Source organism: Bombina bombina, chromosome 3 (genome assembly GCF_027579735.1).
Source record: "Bombina bombina isolate aBomBom1 chromosome 3, aBomBom1.pri, whole genome shotgun sequence".
NCBI lineage: Eukaryota > Metazoa > Chordata > Amphibia > Anura > Bombinatoridae > Bombina > Bombina bombina.
Window position 1 is genome coordinate 670,559,054 of NC_069501.1, and position 17,216 is coordinate 670,576,269.

Genomic DNA, 17,216 nt, shown 5'->3' on the forward strand with positions numbered 1-17,216 from the left:
ACGATATCTTGGTACTTGCTCAGTCTTTACATTTAGCAGAATTTCATACGAATCGACTTGTGTTGTTTCTTCAAGATCATGGTTGGAGGATCAATTTACCAAAAAGTTCATTGATTCCTCAGACAAGGGTAACCTTTCTGGGTTTCCAAATAGATTCAGTGTCCATGACTTTGTCTTTAACAGACAAGAGGCGTCTAAAACTGATGGCAGCTTGTCGAAACCTTCAGTCACAATCATTCCCTTCGGTAGCCTTATGCATGGAAATTCTAGGTCTTATGACTGCTGCATCGGACGCGATCCCCTTTGCTCGTTTTCACATGCGACCTCTTCAGCTTTGTATGCTGAATCAATGGTGCAAGGATTACACAAAGATATCTCAATTAATATCTTTAAAACCGATTGTTCGACACTCTCTAACGTGGTGGACAGATCACCATCGTTTAATTCAGGGGGCTTCTTTTGTGCTTCCGACCTGGACTGTAATTTCAACAGATGCAAGTCTCACAGGTTGGGGAGCTGTGTGGGGATCTCTGACAGCACAAGGAGTTTGGGAATCTCAGGAGGTGAGATTACCGATCAATATTTGGAACTCCGTGCAATTTTCAGAGCTCTTCAGTTTTGGCCTCTTCTGAAGAGAGAATCGTTCATTTGTTTTCAGACAGACAATGTCACAACTGTGGCATACATCAATCATCAAGGAGGAACTCACAGTCCTCTGGCTATGAAAGAAGTATCTCGAATTTTGGTTTGGGCGGAATCCAGCTCCTGTCTAATCTCTGCGGTTCATATCCCAGGTGTAGACAATTGGGAAGCGGATTATCTCAGTCGCCAAACGTTGCATCCGGGCGAATGGTCTCTTCACCCAGAGGTATTTCTTCAGATCGTTCAAATGTGGGAACTTCCAGAAATAGATTTGATGGCGTCCCATCTAAACAAGAAACTTCCCAGGTATCTGTCCAGATCCCGGGATCCTCAGGCGGAGGCAGTGGATGCATTATCACTTCCTTGGAAGTATCATCCTGCCTATATCTTTCCGCCTCTAGTTCTTCTTCCAAGAGTAATCTCCAAGATTCTGAAGGAATGCTCGTTTGTTCTGCTGGTAGCTCCGGCATGGCCTCACAGGTTTTGGTATGCGGATCTTGTCCGGATGGCCTCTTGCCAACCGTGGACTCTTCCGTTAAGACCAGACCTTCTGTCACAAGGTCCTTTTTTCCATCAGGATCTGAAATCCTTAAATTTAAAGGTATGGAGATTAAACGCTTGATTCTTCGTCAAAGAGGTTTCTCTGACGCTGTGATTAATACTATGTTACAGGCTCGTAAATCTGTATCTAGAGAGATATATTATAGAGTCTGGAAGACTTATATTTCTTGGTGTATTTCTCATCATTTTTCCTGGCATTCTTTTAGAATTCCGAGAATTTTACAGTTTCTTCAGGATGGTTTAGATAAAGGTTTGTCCGCAAGTTCCTTGAAAGGACAAATCTCTGCTCTTTCTGTTCTTTTTCACAGAAAGATTGCTATTCTTCCTGATATTCATTGTTTTGTACAAGCTTTGGTTCGTATAAAACCTGTCATTAAGTCAATTTCTCCTCCTTGGAGTTTGAATTTGGTTCTGGGGGCTCTTCAAGCTCCTCCGTTTGAACCTATGCATTCATTGGACATTAAATTACTTTCTTGGAAAGTTTTGTTCCTTTTGGCCATCTCTTCTGCCAGAAGAGTTTCTGAATTATCTGCTCTTTCTTGTGAGTCTCCTTTTCTGATTTTTCATCAGGATAAGGCGGTGTTGCGAACTTCTTTTGAATTTTTACCTAAAGTTGTGAATTCCAACAACATTAGTAGAGAAATTGTGGTTCCTTCATTATGTCCTAATCCTAAGAATTCTAAGGAGAAATCGTTGCATTCTTTGGATGTTGTTAGAGCTTTGAAATATTATGTTGAAGCTACTAAATCTTTCAGAAAGACTTCTAGTCTATTTGTTATCTTTTCCGGTTCTAGAAAAGGCCAGAAAGCTTCTGCCATTTCTTTGGCATCTTGGTTGAAATCTTTAATTCATCTTGCCTATGTTGAGTCGGGTAAAACTCCGCCTCAGAGAATTACAGCTCATTCTACTAGGTCAGTTTCTACTTCCTGGGCGTTTAGGAATGAAGCTTCGGTTGATCAGATTTGCAAAGCAGCAACTTGGTCCTCTTTGCATACTTTTACTAAATTCTACCATTTTGATGTATTTTCTTCTTCTGAAGCAGTTTTTGGTAGAAAAGTACTTCAGGCAGCGGTTTCAGTTTGAATCTTCTGCTTATGTTTTTCGTTAAACTTTATTTTGGGTGTGGATTATTTTCAGCAGGAATTGCCTGTCTTTATTTTATCCCTCCCTCTCTAGTGACTCTTGTGTGGAAAGATCCACATCTTGGGTAATCATTATCCCATACGTCACTAGCTCATGGACTCTTGCTAATTACATGAAAGAAAACATAATTTATGTAAGAACTTACCTGATAAATTAATTTCTTTCATATTAGCAAGAGTCCATGAGGCCCGCCCTTTTTTTGTGGTGGTTATGATTTTGTATAAAGCACAATTATTCCAATTCCTTATTTTATATGCTTTCGCACTTTTTTATCACCCCACTTCTTGGCTATTCGTTAAACTGAATTGTGGGTGTGGTGAGGGGTGTATTTATAGGCATTTTGAGGTTTGGGAAACTTTGCCCCTCCTGGTAGGAATGTATATCCCATACGTCACTAGCTCATGGACTCTTGCTAATATGAAAGAAATGAATTTATCAGGTAAGTTCTTACATAAATTATGTTACTTAGTCATAGAGGTTTCTCTGACTCAGTGATTAATACTATGTTACAGGCTTGTAAATCTGTGTCTAGAAAGATTTACTACCGAGTTTGGAAGACTTACATTTCTTGGTGTTCTTCTCATAAATTCTCTTGGCATTCTTTTAGAATTCCTAGAATTTTACAGTTTCTTCAGGATGGTTTGGATAAGGGTTTGTCTGCAAGTTCCTTGAAAGGACAACTCTCTGCTCTTTCTGTTCTTTTTCACAGAAAGATTGCTATTCATCCTGATATTCATTGTTTTGTACAGGCTTTGGTTCATATCAAGCCTGTCATTAAGTCAATCTCTCCTCCTTGGAGTCTTAATTTGGTTCTGAGGGCTTAACAGGCTCTTCCGTTTGAGCATATGCATTCTTTGGACATTGAATTACTTTCATGGAAAGTATTCTTCCTTTGGGCCATATCTTCTGCTAGAAGAGTTTTTGAATTGTCTGCTCTTTCTTGTGAGTCTCCTTTTCTGATTTTTCATCAGGATAAGGTGGTTTTGCTGTCTTTATTTAAATTTTTACCTCAAGTTGTGAATTCTAACAACATTAATAGAGGAATTATTGTTCCTTCCTTGTGTCCTAAATCCTAAGAATTCTTTGGAAAGATCCTTACATTCTTTGGATGTGGTCAGAGTTTTGAAATATTATGTTGAAGCTACTAAGATTTCAGAAAGACTTCTAGTCTATTTATCTTTTCTGGTTTTAGGAAAGGTCAGAAGGCTTCTGCCATTTCTTTGGCGTCTTGGTTAAAGCTTTTGATTCATCATGCTTATGTGGAGTCGGGTAAATCCCCGTCTCAAAGGATTACGGCTCATTCTACTAGGTCAGTTTCTACTTCCTGGGATTTTAAGAATGAAGCTTCTGTTGATCAGATTTGCAAAGCAGCAACTTGGTCTTCTTTGCATACTTTTACTAAATTCTACCATTTAGATGTTTTTTCTTCTTCAGAAGCAGTTTTTGGTAGAAAAGTACTTCAGGCAGCTGTTTCATTCTGATTCTTCTGCTTATAATTTCAGTTTTTTTCATTATAAAGATTAATTTGATTTGGGTTGTGGATTGTTTTTTCAACCGAATTGGCTGTCTTTATTTTATCCCTCCCTCTCTAGTGACTCTTGCGTGGAGTTCCACATCTTGGGTATTTGTTATCCCATACGTCACTAGCTCATGGACTCTTGCCAATTACATGAAAGAAAACATAATTTATGTAAGAACTTACCTGATAAATTCATTTCTTTCATATTAGCAAGAGTCCATGAGGCCCACCCTTTTTATGGTGGTTATGATTTTTTGTATAAAGCACAATTATTTCCAAATTTCCTTTGTTGATGCTTTCTACTCCTTTCTTTATCACCCCACTGCTGGGCTATTCGTTAAACTGACTTGTGGGTGTGGTCAGGGGTGTATTTATAGGCATTTTGAGGTTTGGGAAACTTTGCCCCTCCTGGTAGGATTGTATATCCCATATGTCACTAGCTCATGGACTCTTGCCAATATGAAAGAAATGAATTTATCAGGTATAATTCTTACATAAATTGTTTTTTCTTGGTTATAAAACTCTGTTGATTATCTTTGACGGACCCAATGTCCTCCTTTATCAATACATCTCATAAGTTTTTACTGCGTTTATAGGCTGGCATGGGGAACTGGCAAAATTCCTCTGTTTGGATTGCACCTGTGTAGGATGATACAGCAGAACTCTGTCTAGAAAAATCAGAGACAAATGTAAATCTTTTTTTGCCACATTTGGGTAATTTTAGATTTTAACAATGTTTCTCTCTGAATAGGTGAAACCTCCTTAATGATATTGGAGATCAAGTCATCTGGGTATCCTCTCTGCAAAAATTTATCATCCATCTCCAATAGTCGAGTATGAGTTTTAGTTTTATCAGCTACAATTCATTTTACCCTAAGCATCTGACTGCGGGGAAGTGATTAAATCAGAGAGGAATGGTGAGCACTATCATAACTAAGAAGTCTTGAAACCACAACCATCCTTAATGACAGAAACATCAAGGAAATCAATCCTCACCTCACTGCTTGTCAATTTAAATTTAATATTAATTGTAGAGTTATTCAAATCAGCGACAAAAGACTTAAGAGCTCCAACGACGCCCAACCAAATCCCAAAAATATCGTCAATGTAGCGACATCAAGTGGCACCCCACTGGCGAAGCAAAGGATGTTCAAAAACAAATTTTTCCTCAAATGAGTTCATATATATATATATATATATATATATATATATATTTGCATAATTTGGGGCGACGTTGGAGACCATTGCAGTCCCCAGCACCTGAAGATAAAACCTTTCCTCGAATAGAAAGTAATTATTATACAGAATAACCTCAAGCAATTGCAAAATAAAATAAATCTGAGAATTAGAATAAGAACAAGCAGAGTGTAAAGCGTTACTTACAGCAACTAGGCCACTTGAGTGAGCGATAGAAGTGTATAGACTTGTAACATCAAGACTGAATAAAATAAATTTATCGGTCTGTAATTGTAAATTTTGTAATTTCACCAATAAGTCATTTGTATCCTTATTAAAAGTACATGACTGTCTTAATATTTTATCCAAATATATAGCCACATTGGAAAAGACAGAGTTAGCTCCAGCCACAATAGGGCGGCCTGGTGGAGCAGTCATGGACTTGTGAATTTTAGGTAAAATATATAGAACTGGTGTCATTGGATCCTTGACCTGCAAAAAAGTGGCAGTTTTAAAGTTACTAACAGCATTGTTTAACGCACTTTTTACTATAAATTGTATCTCCTTGCTTATTCTGAGCAATGGATTACTCAATATGGTACTGTATACACTATTCATACCCAATTGCTGATAAACTTCATTCTTATAATCGCATCAGCTGGCTTCAAGATAAGTGCATTGTTAGTTTTAAGATTTTTCAAAGCTACTTTATCAGCAGATGTAAAATTAACAACTTTAGTTTTGCCCTTAAATTTCTAATGCTTAGTACGTACTTGTAATTTATCAAGATCTGACAGTACCAGTTGTTCAAAAGTTTCCACATTGTAATGTGTATTTTGTGGATAAAACAAACTCTTATTGCGTAAACCTAGATCTTTAATATCAATGGATTTGTTCACAGGTAAAGCACATTTGATATTATCAGTGCAGAAAGGCAAAATAATAGTATTATCAATTTTATTAACCTTAGGATGTAAAGGCTGCTTATTTAAATCGATTTGTGAAATGTCCCCCAATGATGAATTAGCATGCCAAAGTTTAACTTAATGTTACGGAAAAAACGGTAAACATCCTTTCTTAAATTAAAGAAATCACAGTCAGTGAAAGGACAAAAAGACAAACCTTTCTGTAAGATAGCGGATTCCCTCTCACTCAGTAAATAGTCCGAGATATTGACCACTATGTCTTGTTGTGAGAGTGGTTGCCTTGCGTGGTTGTATCTTGTCCGGTGACTGTGTTTTTTGAGGCAGCTTGTTGGGAACAACAGTGCTTGTGACCGCCCTGCTGCATGGGCTTCATTCCCCCTCTCCGTGGGAAAAATCTGACGAGTCTGAACTATTGTTTGACGATCTGCCATGTCGTTGCTTCCTCCTCCTGAAACCGGAAGTGACATTGCACTCCCTTCCTTGAGGGTCAAAGATCCAACAGTATACCCTATTGGATGAGTAGTCCTATTCATCTCTATGGAACTTTACCCTTTTGCGCTCTTCTATTGTCTTGCGCAAATCTGACAGCATAGCACGGGTGTCAGAGATGAGCTTGTCAAATACTTCTGTGGATGCAGACTGGCAAATTTCCTGTTCATCTCTATGGAACTTTACCCTTTTGCGCTCTTCTATTGTCTTGCGCAAATCTGACAGCATAGCACGGGTGTCAGAGATGAGCTTGTCAAATACTTCTGTGGATGCAGACTGGCTAATTTCCTGTTCATCTCTATAGAACTTTACCCTTTTGCGCTCTTCTATTGTCTTGCGCAAATCTGACAGCATAGCACGGGTGTCAGAGATGAGCTTGTCAAATACTTCTGTGGATGCAGACTGGCGAATTTCCTCCTCCAATTTCGAAATGGATTCCTTCAGTGAGTCTTTTTGGAGGTATTCAATGGGGAGTACCATTATGTCGAACGAGCACTTGTTCAAAATGTGCTCGAATTTACGACAATATTCTTGATTGTCCTTAAGTAAGGTAGGTCGAGTATTTATATGGAGACCACGAGGAATCCGTTACACTCGATAGTATTCCGCTAGCGTAGTGGCATGGAGATCATAGGCAAGGAGTCGTTTAGAAAGCTTATCATGTTGCGTATCTGCCAGATCAACTGGAGCTGTATGTTGGAAACTGCTGGAACCCCGCACCAAAGTGGTTATTCTTGAGGCTTCAAAATCTGTGTATGTAAAGGTCTGAGATCCTGTAATTTCCTCATTAGTGGACATGATGGGATCAACAAGCTGCACGGACACAGGCAGTGTAGTATTCAATCAAAAAACAAAGTAGCGTCCAGCACACAAGTCCCAAAGGGGAGAATCACCAAGAGCTACTGCCAAGCTTTCAATATATATCAAATAAGAACAATGAAGACTCTCCTTGGTTGCAAAACCTCTTCTTAGTTAATTTTATTTCCAAACAGGATAAAAAAAGAAACAAGACGTTTCGAGGCCAATGCACCTTAATCATGTGATAAAATTGCACACACAACACACCTGATTAAATAGGTTTTTACCTTGGAAATTAACCATTACATTCTAAATAGCAACTTGGCAAAAAAAGTGCTTCATAGCTGTGCTTTTTATAAGCACAACTACCTGTTTGGTCACAAGATGGCGCTATAATATTAAAAAACTTTTTTGCCAAGTTGCTATTTAGAATACAACAAACAAGAGAAAACAATCAGAATGATTCAGCGCACAGAGATAATAGTTCTTTTCACGGTGTATTGTTAAATTCTAGAGTTCCAAAAGCCAAGGAATGTTGATTTTGGTAAACACAAATGGAGAATAGTAAATGATTGCCTTCTTACCAGAGGTAACCCCAATCATATGAGGTAATATGAGGCACGGGATGGACCCCAGATGTAGAGGTCCTCTATTCTGTAATGGTTCCACTCCTATGATGTCCTTGCTTGTTGGGTCGCTTTTAGCCAATGGATACACTTTTCTGGTAGAAACGTCCTGTTTTCTCTGCAGGCTTGTATCTTTGTATCTCCCAGGAGTATGGTTGAGTAATAGAATTTTTCAGCACAGTATTGTAGGAAAAAGAAAGATAAGACACATAGTGTAACTCTGTGATACAATGGGTTTATTTAATAGAACACTTAAAAAGTTTACACTTACACTTTAAGCCCTCAATCGTTAATGAGGTAAGCATTCAGGCAAAAAACATAAGGGAGAGTCAATGTTGTATAGATATATCCGTTGGTATCCTCTCCCTTTTCCTTATGTGGTATTTGTCTTAGCACTAACAGTTAGTCTCTTGTTAGGTTGTTGGCATAGAAATGCCCAATATCTTATATGAGCTATTTGTCCTTATCAAGGTTCTTTCCTTGTAATGTTTCTAATACCAAGACAGGCTTGTTTGTTTAATGCCAATGCGTGCCCAAAACTGCAAGTTCATACAATTTACAAACACATATACATATAAATGAATGAATAGAAAAAATGTTCTGGTCTAAAAACTTGTCAGTATGTATCCATACACACAAACAGTCAATCCTTTACAATCCCAGAAGGTCTGTTACTAATGTATCATGCCGTTTGCACCTATATAGCAGTGTATTACAGCAAGTATTCACTCTGGGATTGCTAGCTGTAACAAAATTCAATCGAACCAATTAAAAATGGATGACAATAACGGCTGCTGGTGCCGTGGTAAGAACAAACTGTACACCCACTACAAGAACCTTACGCGTTTCTAAGTATATAACAGGTGGCCCTCGGTTTACGACGGTTCAATTTGCGCCGTTTCAGAATAACGCCCTTTTTTTTGCTATTGAAAAGCATTGATTGCTATTGAAAGCATTAGCACATGCATACATTAAAATAGCCAGTAGGTGGAGCTGTCCGCTTGTGTTGCAGCAAACACATGCAAAGAAAATCAAGCCAGACATGATCAATGGATCAGCTTTCAAAGGAACAAGATCTAGCAGTCACTTCCCTTAGCTGCAGACTCAATGCAGAGAACTGTTTGCAGAAAAAGGCAAGTAAAAAAACGTTTTTGTTCATTAAACTTAGTTTGATGATGATACAGTCTGTTGTGTGATTATTTTGTTTTTGTTCATTAAACTTAGATTGATGATGATACAGTCTGTGTTTGTGTGATAATTTAATTAGGTGCGGTTTAGCAAATGTTTTTGTTTATTAAACTTAGTTTGATAATGATACAATCTATATTAATAGGTTTATAATGCTGTTTAGCATGTAAAGTCTTAATTTCAAAGCTTTAAAATAATGTATTAGGTGTTACTTATGTCAATTTTGAGAGGGGCCTCGAACCTAACTCCCTCACTTCCCATTGACTTACATTATAAACTGGGTTTCAATTTATAACGGTTTTGATTTACAACCATTCCTTCTGGAACCTAACCCCGGCGTAAACTGAGGGCTACCTGTACCTACTTCTTCATCAGAGGTGTGTTGGTGTACAGTGTGACCGGCTTGCTATTTAAAAGAAAAAAGTGGGTGTGTTTTTTCCTCCACGGAATGACGTAACTACGTCATATGACGTCGGCAGCCAATCATAGGATACAAGTCTACAATTGCCAAGGGAACCGCAAAACTATTTATCTTCCGGACCGGAAAGCCAATCGGTTCCTTTGTTATGTAGGTTCCCATGGTAATCTCAATGTGTGCTCGCATTGTGAATATAGAGTCGTGAAAAAAGGAGAGGTTTTGTAAGGGCGCTAATAGCTGAAGATACTTGTGTGAAATTATCTGTAATGGATATCAGTGATAAATCTTTAAAGTATTGATAATGTCAGATCAGAAAAGTTTCTAAAAGACAAGTGGTTTATTGATTACAATATGATTAAAAAGATTTTTTAGAGACGTCTCTAGTACAATTCGATCAGAAAAAGTTAAAAAACAGACATGAAAATAAAAGTAGTACTGATTAGTACTTCATGAGAAATATTAGTTTACTGCTTATTTTATTGGTCACTCGAAAAATATCTACTGTGGTGTGACTAAGCAATTTGCCAAGATTTCTCGTGAGTATTTCAGAGTTCATAGGATTACACATAAACTTCCATTTAAAATTCACATACCAACTTGATAAAACTTGTGTAAAAAATGGAGCTTAAAGTAGAGCTGTGCATAAGAAAAAAATATTATATAGAGTTGTATCTTTGTACCAAATTAGATCAGGCCTTTGTATTAGTTTCACAGCAAACTTTCAGAAATAATTATCATGTCCATATGTATGAACCAAAGGAATGTCCAGTAATCTTATATTGCAAGTATCTTAAGATTGCAGTTTGCAACTCTCATACAGATGGTACCTTATCGTATGCGTGAACAAAAGCAGGGTATCCTGTGCGTCCTGCGGCTCGGTTCTTCTGACAGTGTCCTTGTGTTGTTGGCGTCTGACGTCACACCCGATGTGTGGGGGCTTGTCTTGCATCTGCCAATCACTGCTTAGACAATTGTAAATATACAGAATACCTTCTTGCATCCGATACTAGGTATGCAAATTTCTTCTTATTTCTGATACTTAGTACTTATTAGGTACCGGTCAGCGGAGATGTATCTGATGAAGATAAATTCACCTGCACTTAGTGCTGTTAGCACGCAGGTTCCGATGATGTTTCTCTTTAGTGTCCTTTATTAACAATCAACCCGGGTTGGTTCATTCGGCTCAAAGAATAGTGGAGTCAGGTATGCAGTCTTTAACTTCTACGCGTTTCACTCCCTCCAGGAGCTTTATCAAGAATGATTTGGACTGTTTGACTCCTCTCTTTAATAGGTGTATCCTGTTTCTCATTGGTTCATAGTAATCTCATAGTTAAGGTGGTATCATTTGTTTGCACTTGCTCCTTATACATTGCTCCATTATATTGTTTATCATAAATTTGACCAAACATATTTAGTTATCAAGTTACCATAAAACAATTTTATTTGTTTAAATCTAAGCCATAAAAAGATTGTGTGTAAAAATTAGGCCAAATATATTGGGAATAAGTGGAAATATGGAGAATACATGTTATGGGGAAATAAAATTATTGTGTTTGGGATATACTCTGCCTCTTTTAGAAGCAGTTTCTTCTAAAAGAGGCAGAGTATATCTTTAAATTTGACACGCTATTCCCTAAAGGGTTAAATTCAGAACTGGATATCTCACCATTTCTTCTTGACTAAAGAATATATTTTTCTTGCATCCCAAACACAATAATTTTATTTCCCCATAACATGTATTCTCCATATTTCCACTTATTCCCAATATATTTGGCCTAATTTTTACACACAATCTTTTTATGGCTTAGATTTAAACAAATAAAATTGTTTTATGGTAACTTGATAACTAAATATGTTTGGTCAAATTTATGATAAACAATATAATGGAGCAATGTATAAGGAGCAAGTGCAAACAAATGATATCACCTTAACTATGAGATTACTATGAACCAATGAGAAACAGGATACACCTATTAAAGAGAGGAGTCAAACAGTCCAAATCATTCTTGATAAAGCTCCTGGAGGGAGTGAAACGCGTAGAAGTTAAAGACTGCATACCTGACTCCACTATTCTTTGAGCCGAATGAACCAACCCGGGTTGATTGTTAATAAAGGACACTAAAGAGAAACATCATCGGAACCTGCGTGCTAACAGCACTAAGTGCAGGTGAATTTATCTTCATCAGATACATCTCCGCTGACCGGTACCTAATAAGTACTAAGTATCAGAAATAAGAAGAAATTTGCATACCTAGTATCGGATGCAAGAAGGTATTCTGTATATTTACAATTGTCTAAGCAGTGATTGGCAGATGCAAGACAAGCCCCCACACATCGGGTGTGACGTCAGACGCCAACAACACAAGGACACTGTCAGAAGAACCGAGCCGCAGGACGCACAGGATACCCTGCTTTTGTTCACGCATACGATAAGGTACCATCTGTATGAGAGTTGCAAACTGCAATCTTAAGATACTTGCAATATAAGATTACTGGACATTCCTTTGGTTCATACATATGGACATGATAATTATTTCTGAAAGTTTGCTGTGAAACTAATACAAAGGCCTGATCTAATTTGGTACAAAGATACAACTCTATATAATATTTTTTTCTTATGCACAGCTCTACTTTAAGCTCCATTTTTTACACAAGTTTTATCAAGTTGGTATGTGAATTTTAAATGGAAGTTTATGTGTAATCCTATGAACTCTGAAATACTCACGAGAAATCTTGGCAAATTGCTTAGTCACACCACAGTAGATATTTTTCGAGTGACCAATAAAATAAGCAGTAAACTAATATTTCTCATGAAGTACTAATCAGTACTACTTTTATTTTCATGTCTGTTTTTTAACTTTTTCTGATCGAATTGTACTAGAGACGTCTCTAAAAAATCTTTTTAATCATATTGTAATCAATAAACCACTTGTCTTTTAGAAACTTTTCTGATCTGACTTTATCAATACTTTAAAGATTTATCACTGATATCCATTACAGATAATAATTTCACACAAGTATCTTCAGCTAATTTCACACAAGTATCTTCAGCTATTAGCGCCCTTACAAAACCTCTCCTTTTTTCACGACACATTACTTTTAGACTGAAGGATCTAAAAACACTGTAAGGGGTTTGATACTTTATTGCACCAGCGCACTATTTTCCCACAGTCCTTCACATCGTGAATATAGAGTCCCTATGTTACGTGAACCAAAATTGTTTACGTTTAGCTCATTTAGAGAAGGACATGCTTCGATAAGGTTTGCTAGACTCTTATTAAGACTAAACTAATATATAGCCATACCGGACTTATACTTGTGACAGGATTAGCTACTGTGATTTAAAAAAAATATTATCGAGACACCATTACAAACACATACAGGCATAAGAAATCAGGAAATCAACTTAAGGCCCCAGTGGTCAATAAACAGCAACAGAAAAAGAAAGGGACCAGAAGAGGTAGAAGAGGAGGAGGAATGGTGGGAAATAGGAGAAAGCGAAATACCAAGAACCCCGAAAAGGGGGAAACAAGAGAACCATTTTTAAAAATTTTCAATCTATCAACAACCTCCTTTTCAGATACACAACTTTTGCTCCTACTCGTGGTCCAAATCCCTTTACTCTATACATTGATTTTAATAAATTCATTCATAAGTTGACATTATGTCGACACTACGAAAAGATAAAAAAATAAACAAAATGCTGAAAATATAGGAAATGTATCAGAATTAGATTGGGAAACTATTAACATATTAGAGGAATTAAATCTTGAAAATGAAGAGTTCCAAAAAGGGAAAAGTATATTAAAGGCTAATTCCACTCTCAAACCATCCTCTATCTTTTATCCTACCCAATCGAAAGGTAGTTTCATACCAACTTTTAATGAATTGGTATCCAAAGAATTACACAATTTATGTACAAATTGCAAAATAAAACATGGTAACATGACTAAATATGAAAAAGAGTCTTTGAACTACATTACAGATATGGATAACATAGTGCAAAGAGAAGCAGATAAAGGAGGAGGTTTAGTCATTCAAGACAAGGTAGACATCTCAGAAGCTTATAAATTGCTGAATGACCCTAAAACCTATAAAAAGCTTCAAGGTGATCCTACCAGGATGTTCCAAAAGGAATATGGATCAATGATAGATGCGGCTAATCATAATAATTTACTAAACAAAAATGAATTACAATATTTAACACACGCCCACCCAAGAAAAGCAATCTTTTATCACCTCCCTAAGATCCACAAAGATCAAAAGAACCCTCCAGGGCGTCCTATAGTCTCTGGAATCGACTCATTAATGGCTAGATTGTCGGAATATGTGGACTATTTTTTAAAACCTTTAGTTCCACAGTTGAAATCATACATCAGGGATTCCACTGATGATATAACTAAACTAAATAACTTGAAATGGAAAGACACCTATAGATGGATGACACTAGATACTAGCATCCCACATAATTTGACTACAGGCGGTGTCACATTTTTTAAAAGAGACTGATTTAACTGGAGCACACCAAGAATTCATTGTTGAGAGTACTAGATTTGTTCTGGAAAAAAATTACTTTGAGTTTGAAAAAGAATTCTTTCTTCAAATTAGCGGGACGGCTATGGGGACAACCATGGCCCCCAGCTACGCTAATTTGTATATGGGAGTATGGGAACAAACTTTCATTTATACCAATACCCCATTCACAGACAATGTCATCTGGTGGGGGAGGTATATAGATGACATTGTAGTCATATGGAATGGGGATGAAACAAGGTGTAATGATTTCATCAATTATTTAAACACCAACACAATGAATTTACAATTCACCTCGAAAGTTTCAGACACCAATATAGAATTTTTGGACCTAATTTTATTCCATGAAAAGGATAAAATACTAACTAAATTGTATACTAAAGAAACTGATTGCAATGGATATCTCCAAGCGGACAGAGGTCACTATCAGCCGTGGATTAACAACATCCCATTCGGACAATTTCAACGTCTTAGTAGAAATTGTTCGAAACTAAGTGACTATAATAAGGAAGCAAACATCTTAAAAGAAAAATTTATTCAAAAGAAATATCCGAAAACACTAGTAGAGAATTCCCTACAAAGAGTAAGAAATTTAGAAAGGAATAATTTGTTGGAACAAAACAATAAAAAGTATAGGAATAAGAAGAACTTTAACAATTCGAATAAAAACATAAATATAACTACATACAATGAGGCAGCACCAGAAATCAAAAAAATACTTAAAAAGTATTGGCCTATTTTACAACAGGATAAATTCCTAAAAAACAACATTGGGAATGCCCCAAAAGTAATCTTCAGGAAGAATAGAAATTTTAAACAAATGCTGGCACCAAGCCAACTTAAACATAAAATTAAGGAAAAAAATTGGTTACAAAATACCAGCATAGGATTCTTTAAGTGCAACAGGTTAAACTGTAATGGTTGCGAACATGCATATGATCCAAGAAAAGCAACGAAAACAATAGTATCAAGTAGCTTTCCTGACAAAAGCTGTACTATAAATGCTCTGACCAATTGCAAGTCCACTTATGTGGTCTATTTGCTAGAATGTTCTTGCAAACTGCAATGCATAGGGCGTACGAAACTACCCTATAAGACACGCCTCCTTGAATACATTAAGAACATAGAAACAGGATTCAAGGGCCATAGTGTTTCCTGGCATTTTCAAAAATTCCATCAAAAAGATCCTAAATACTTGAGATGATCTATTCTAGAACATGTCACTGTACCCAGGAGGGGAGGAGATAGATTCCAAAAACTTAGACAAAGAGAAAGCTTGTGGATACATTATATGGGCACTATGAATCCATGGGGTTTAAATGAAGATATGGACCTAGCTTTTTTTCTGTAAAAAATATAGACTTAAAACATACATTTAATATTAAGAAGATTAAGATATTGGTTCACAAGTTCAAAATCATATGAGACTTGCCTCTATTTAATTCTCCTTGTGTAAAGAAAAAAGTTTTTTTTCATTATTTTGACATGTAAAATTATGAGAACACACTTACTCCGATGTATTCATGAGGTTAAAAGTATAGAGAATTCTGTTTTTGGATTGGAAATCAATTACACTTTATTTTTGAGCTTATTATTTTTTGAGCATACTAGAAACGAATAATGTTATCAATTTTGAGGCACATCCCTAGATTCATTATGCATGAAGGTTTTGTGATTAATTGTGAAGCTTGTTCTTTTTTAAAATCACAGTAGCTAATCCTGTCACAAGTATAAGTCTGGTATGGCTATATATTAGATTAGTCTTAATAAGAGTCTAGCAAACCTTATCGAAGCATGTCTTTCTCTAAATGAGCTAAATGTAAACAATTTTGGTTCACGTAACATATGGACTCTATATTCACAATGCGGGCACACATTGAGATTACCATGGGAACCTACATAACAAAGGAACTGATTGGCTTTCCAGTCCGGAAGATAAATAGTTTTTCGGTTCCCTTGGCAATTGTAGACTCGTATCCTATGATTGGCTGCCGACGTCATATGACATAGTTACGTCATTCCGTGGAGGAAAAAACACACCCACTTTTTTCTTTTAAATAGCAAGTTGGTCACACTGTACACCAACACACCTCTGATGAAGAAGTAGGTATATACTTCAAAACGCGTAAGGTTCTTCTAGTAGGTGTACAGTTTGTTCTTACCACGGCACCGGCTGCCATTATTGTCATCCATTTTTAAATGGTTCGATTGAATTTTGTTACAGCTAGCAATCCCAGAGCGAATACTTGCTGTAATACACTGCTATATAGGTGCAAACGGCATGATACATTAGTAACAGACCTTCTGGGATTGTAAAGGATTGACTGTTTGTGTGTATGGATACATACTGACAAGTTTTTAGACCAGAAAAATGTTTTATTCATTCATTTATATGTATATGTGTTTGTAAATTGTATGAACTTGCAGTTTTGGGCACGCATTGGCATTAAACAAACAAGCCTGTCTTGGTATTAGAAACATTACAAGGAAAGAACCTTGCTAAGGACAAATAGCTCATATAAGATATTGGGCACTTCTATGCCAACAACCTAACAAGAGACTAACTGTTAGTGCTAAGTCAAACACCACATAAGGAAAAGGGAGAGGATACCAACGGATATATCTATACAACATTGACTCTCCCTTATGTTTTTTTACCTGAATGCTTACCTCATTAAGGAATGAGGGCTTAACGTGCAAGTATAAACTTTTTAAGTGTTCTATGAAATAAACCCATTGTATCACAGAGTTACACTATGTGTCTTATCTTTCTTTTTTCTACAATACTCTGCTGAAAAATTCTATTACTCAACCATACTCCTGGGAGATACAAAGATACAAGCCTGCAGAGAAAACAGGAAGTTTCTACCAGAAAAGTGTATTCATTGGCTAAAAGCGTCCCAACAAGCAAGGACATCATAGGAGTGGAACCATTACAGAAATGAGGACCTCTACATCTGGGGTCCATCCTGTCCGCTCACATTACCTCATATGATTGGGGTTACCTCTGGTAAGAAGGCAATCATTTACTATTGTCCATTTGTGTTTACCAAAAACAACATTCCTTGGCTTTTGGAACTCTATAATTTAACAATACACCGTGAAAAGAACTATTATCTCTGTGCGCTAAATCATTCTGATTGCTTTCTCTTGTTTGTTGTATTTTTAACAGTGTTAAGGGTACACTGAATTCATTA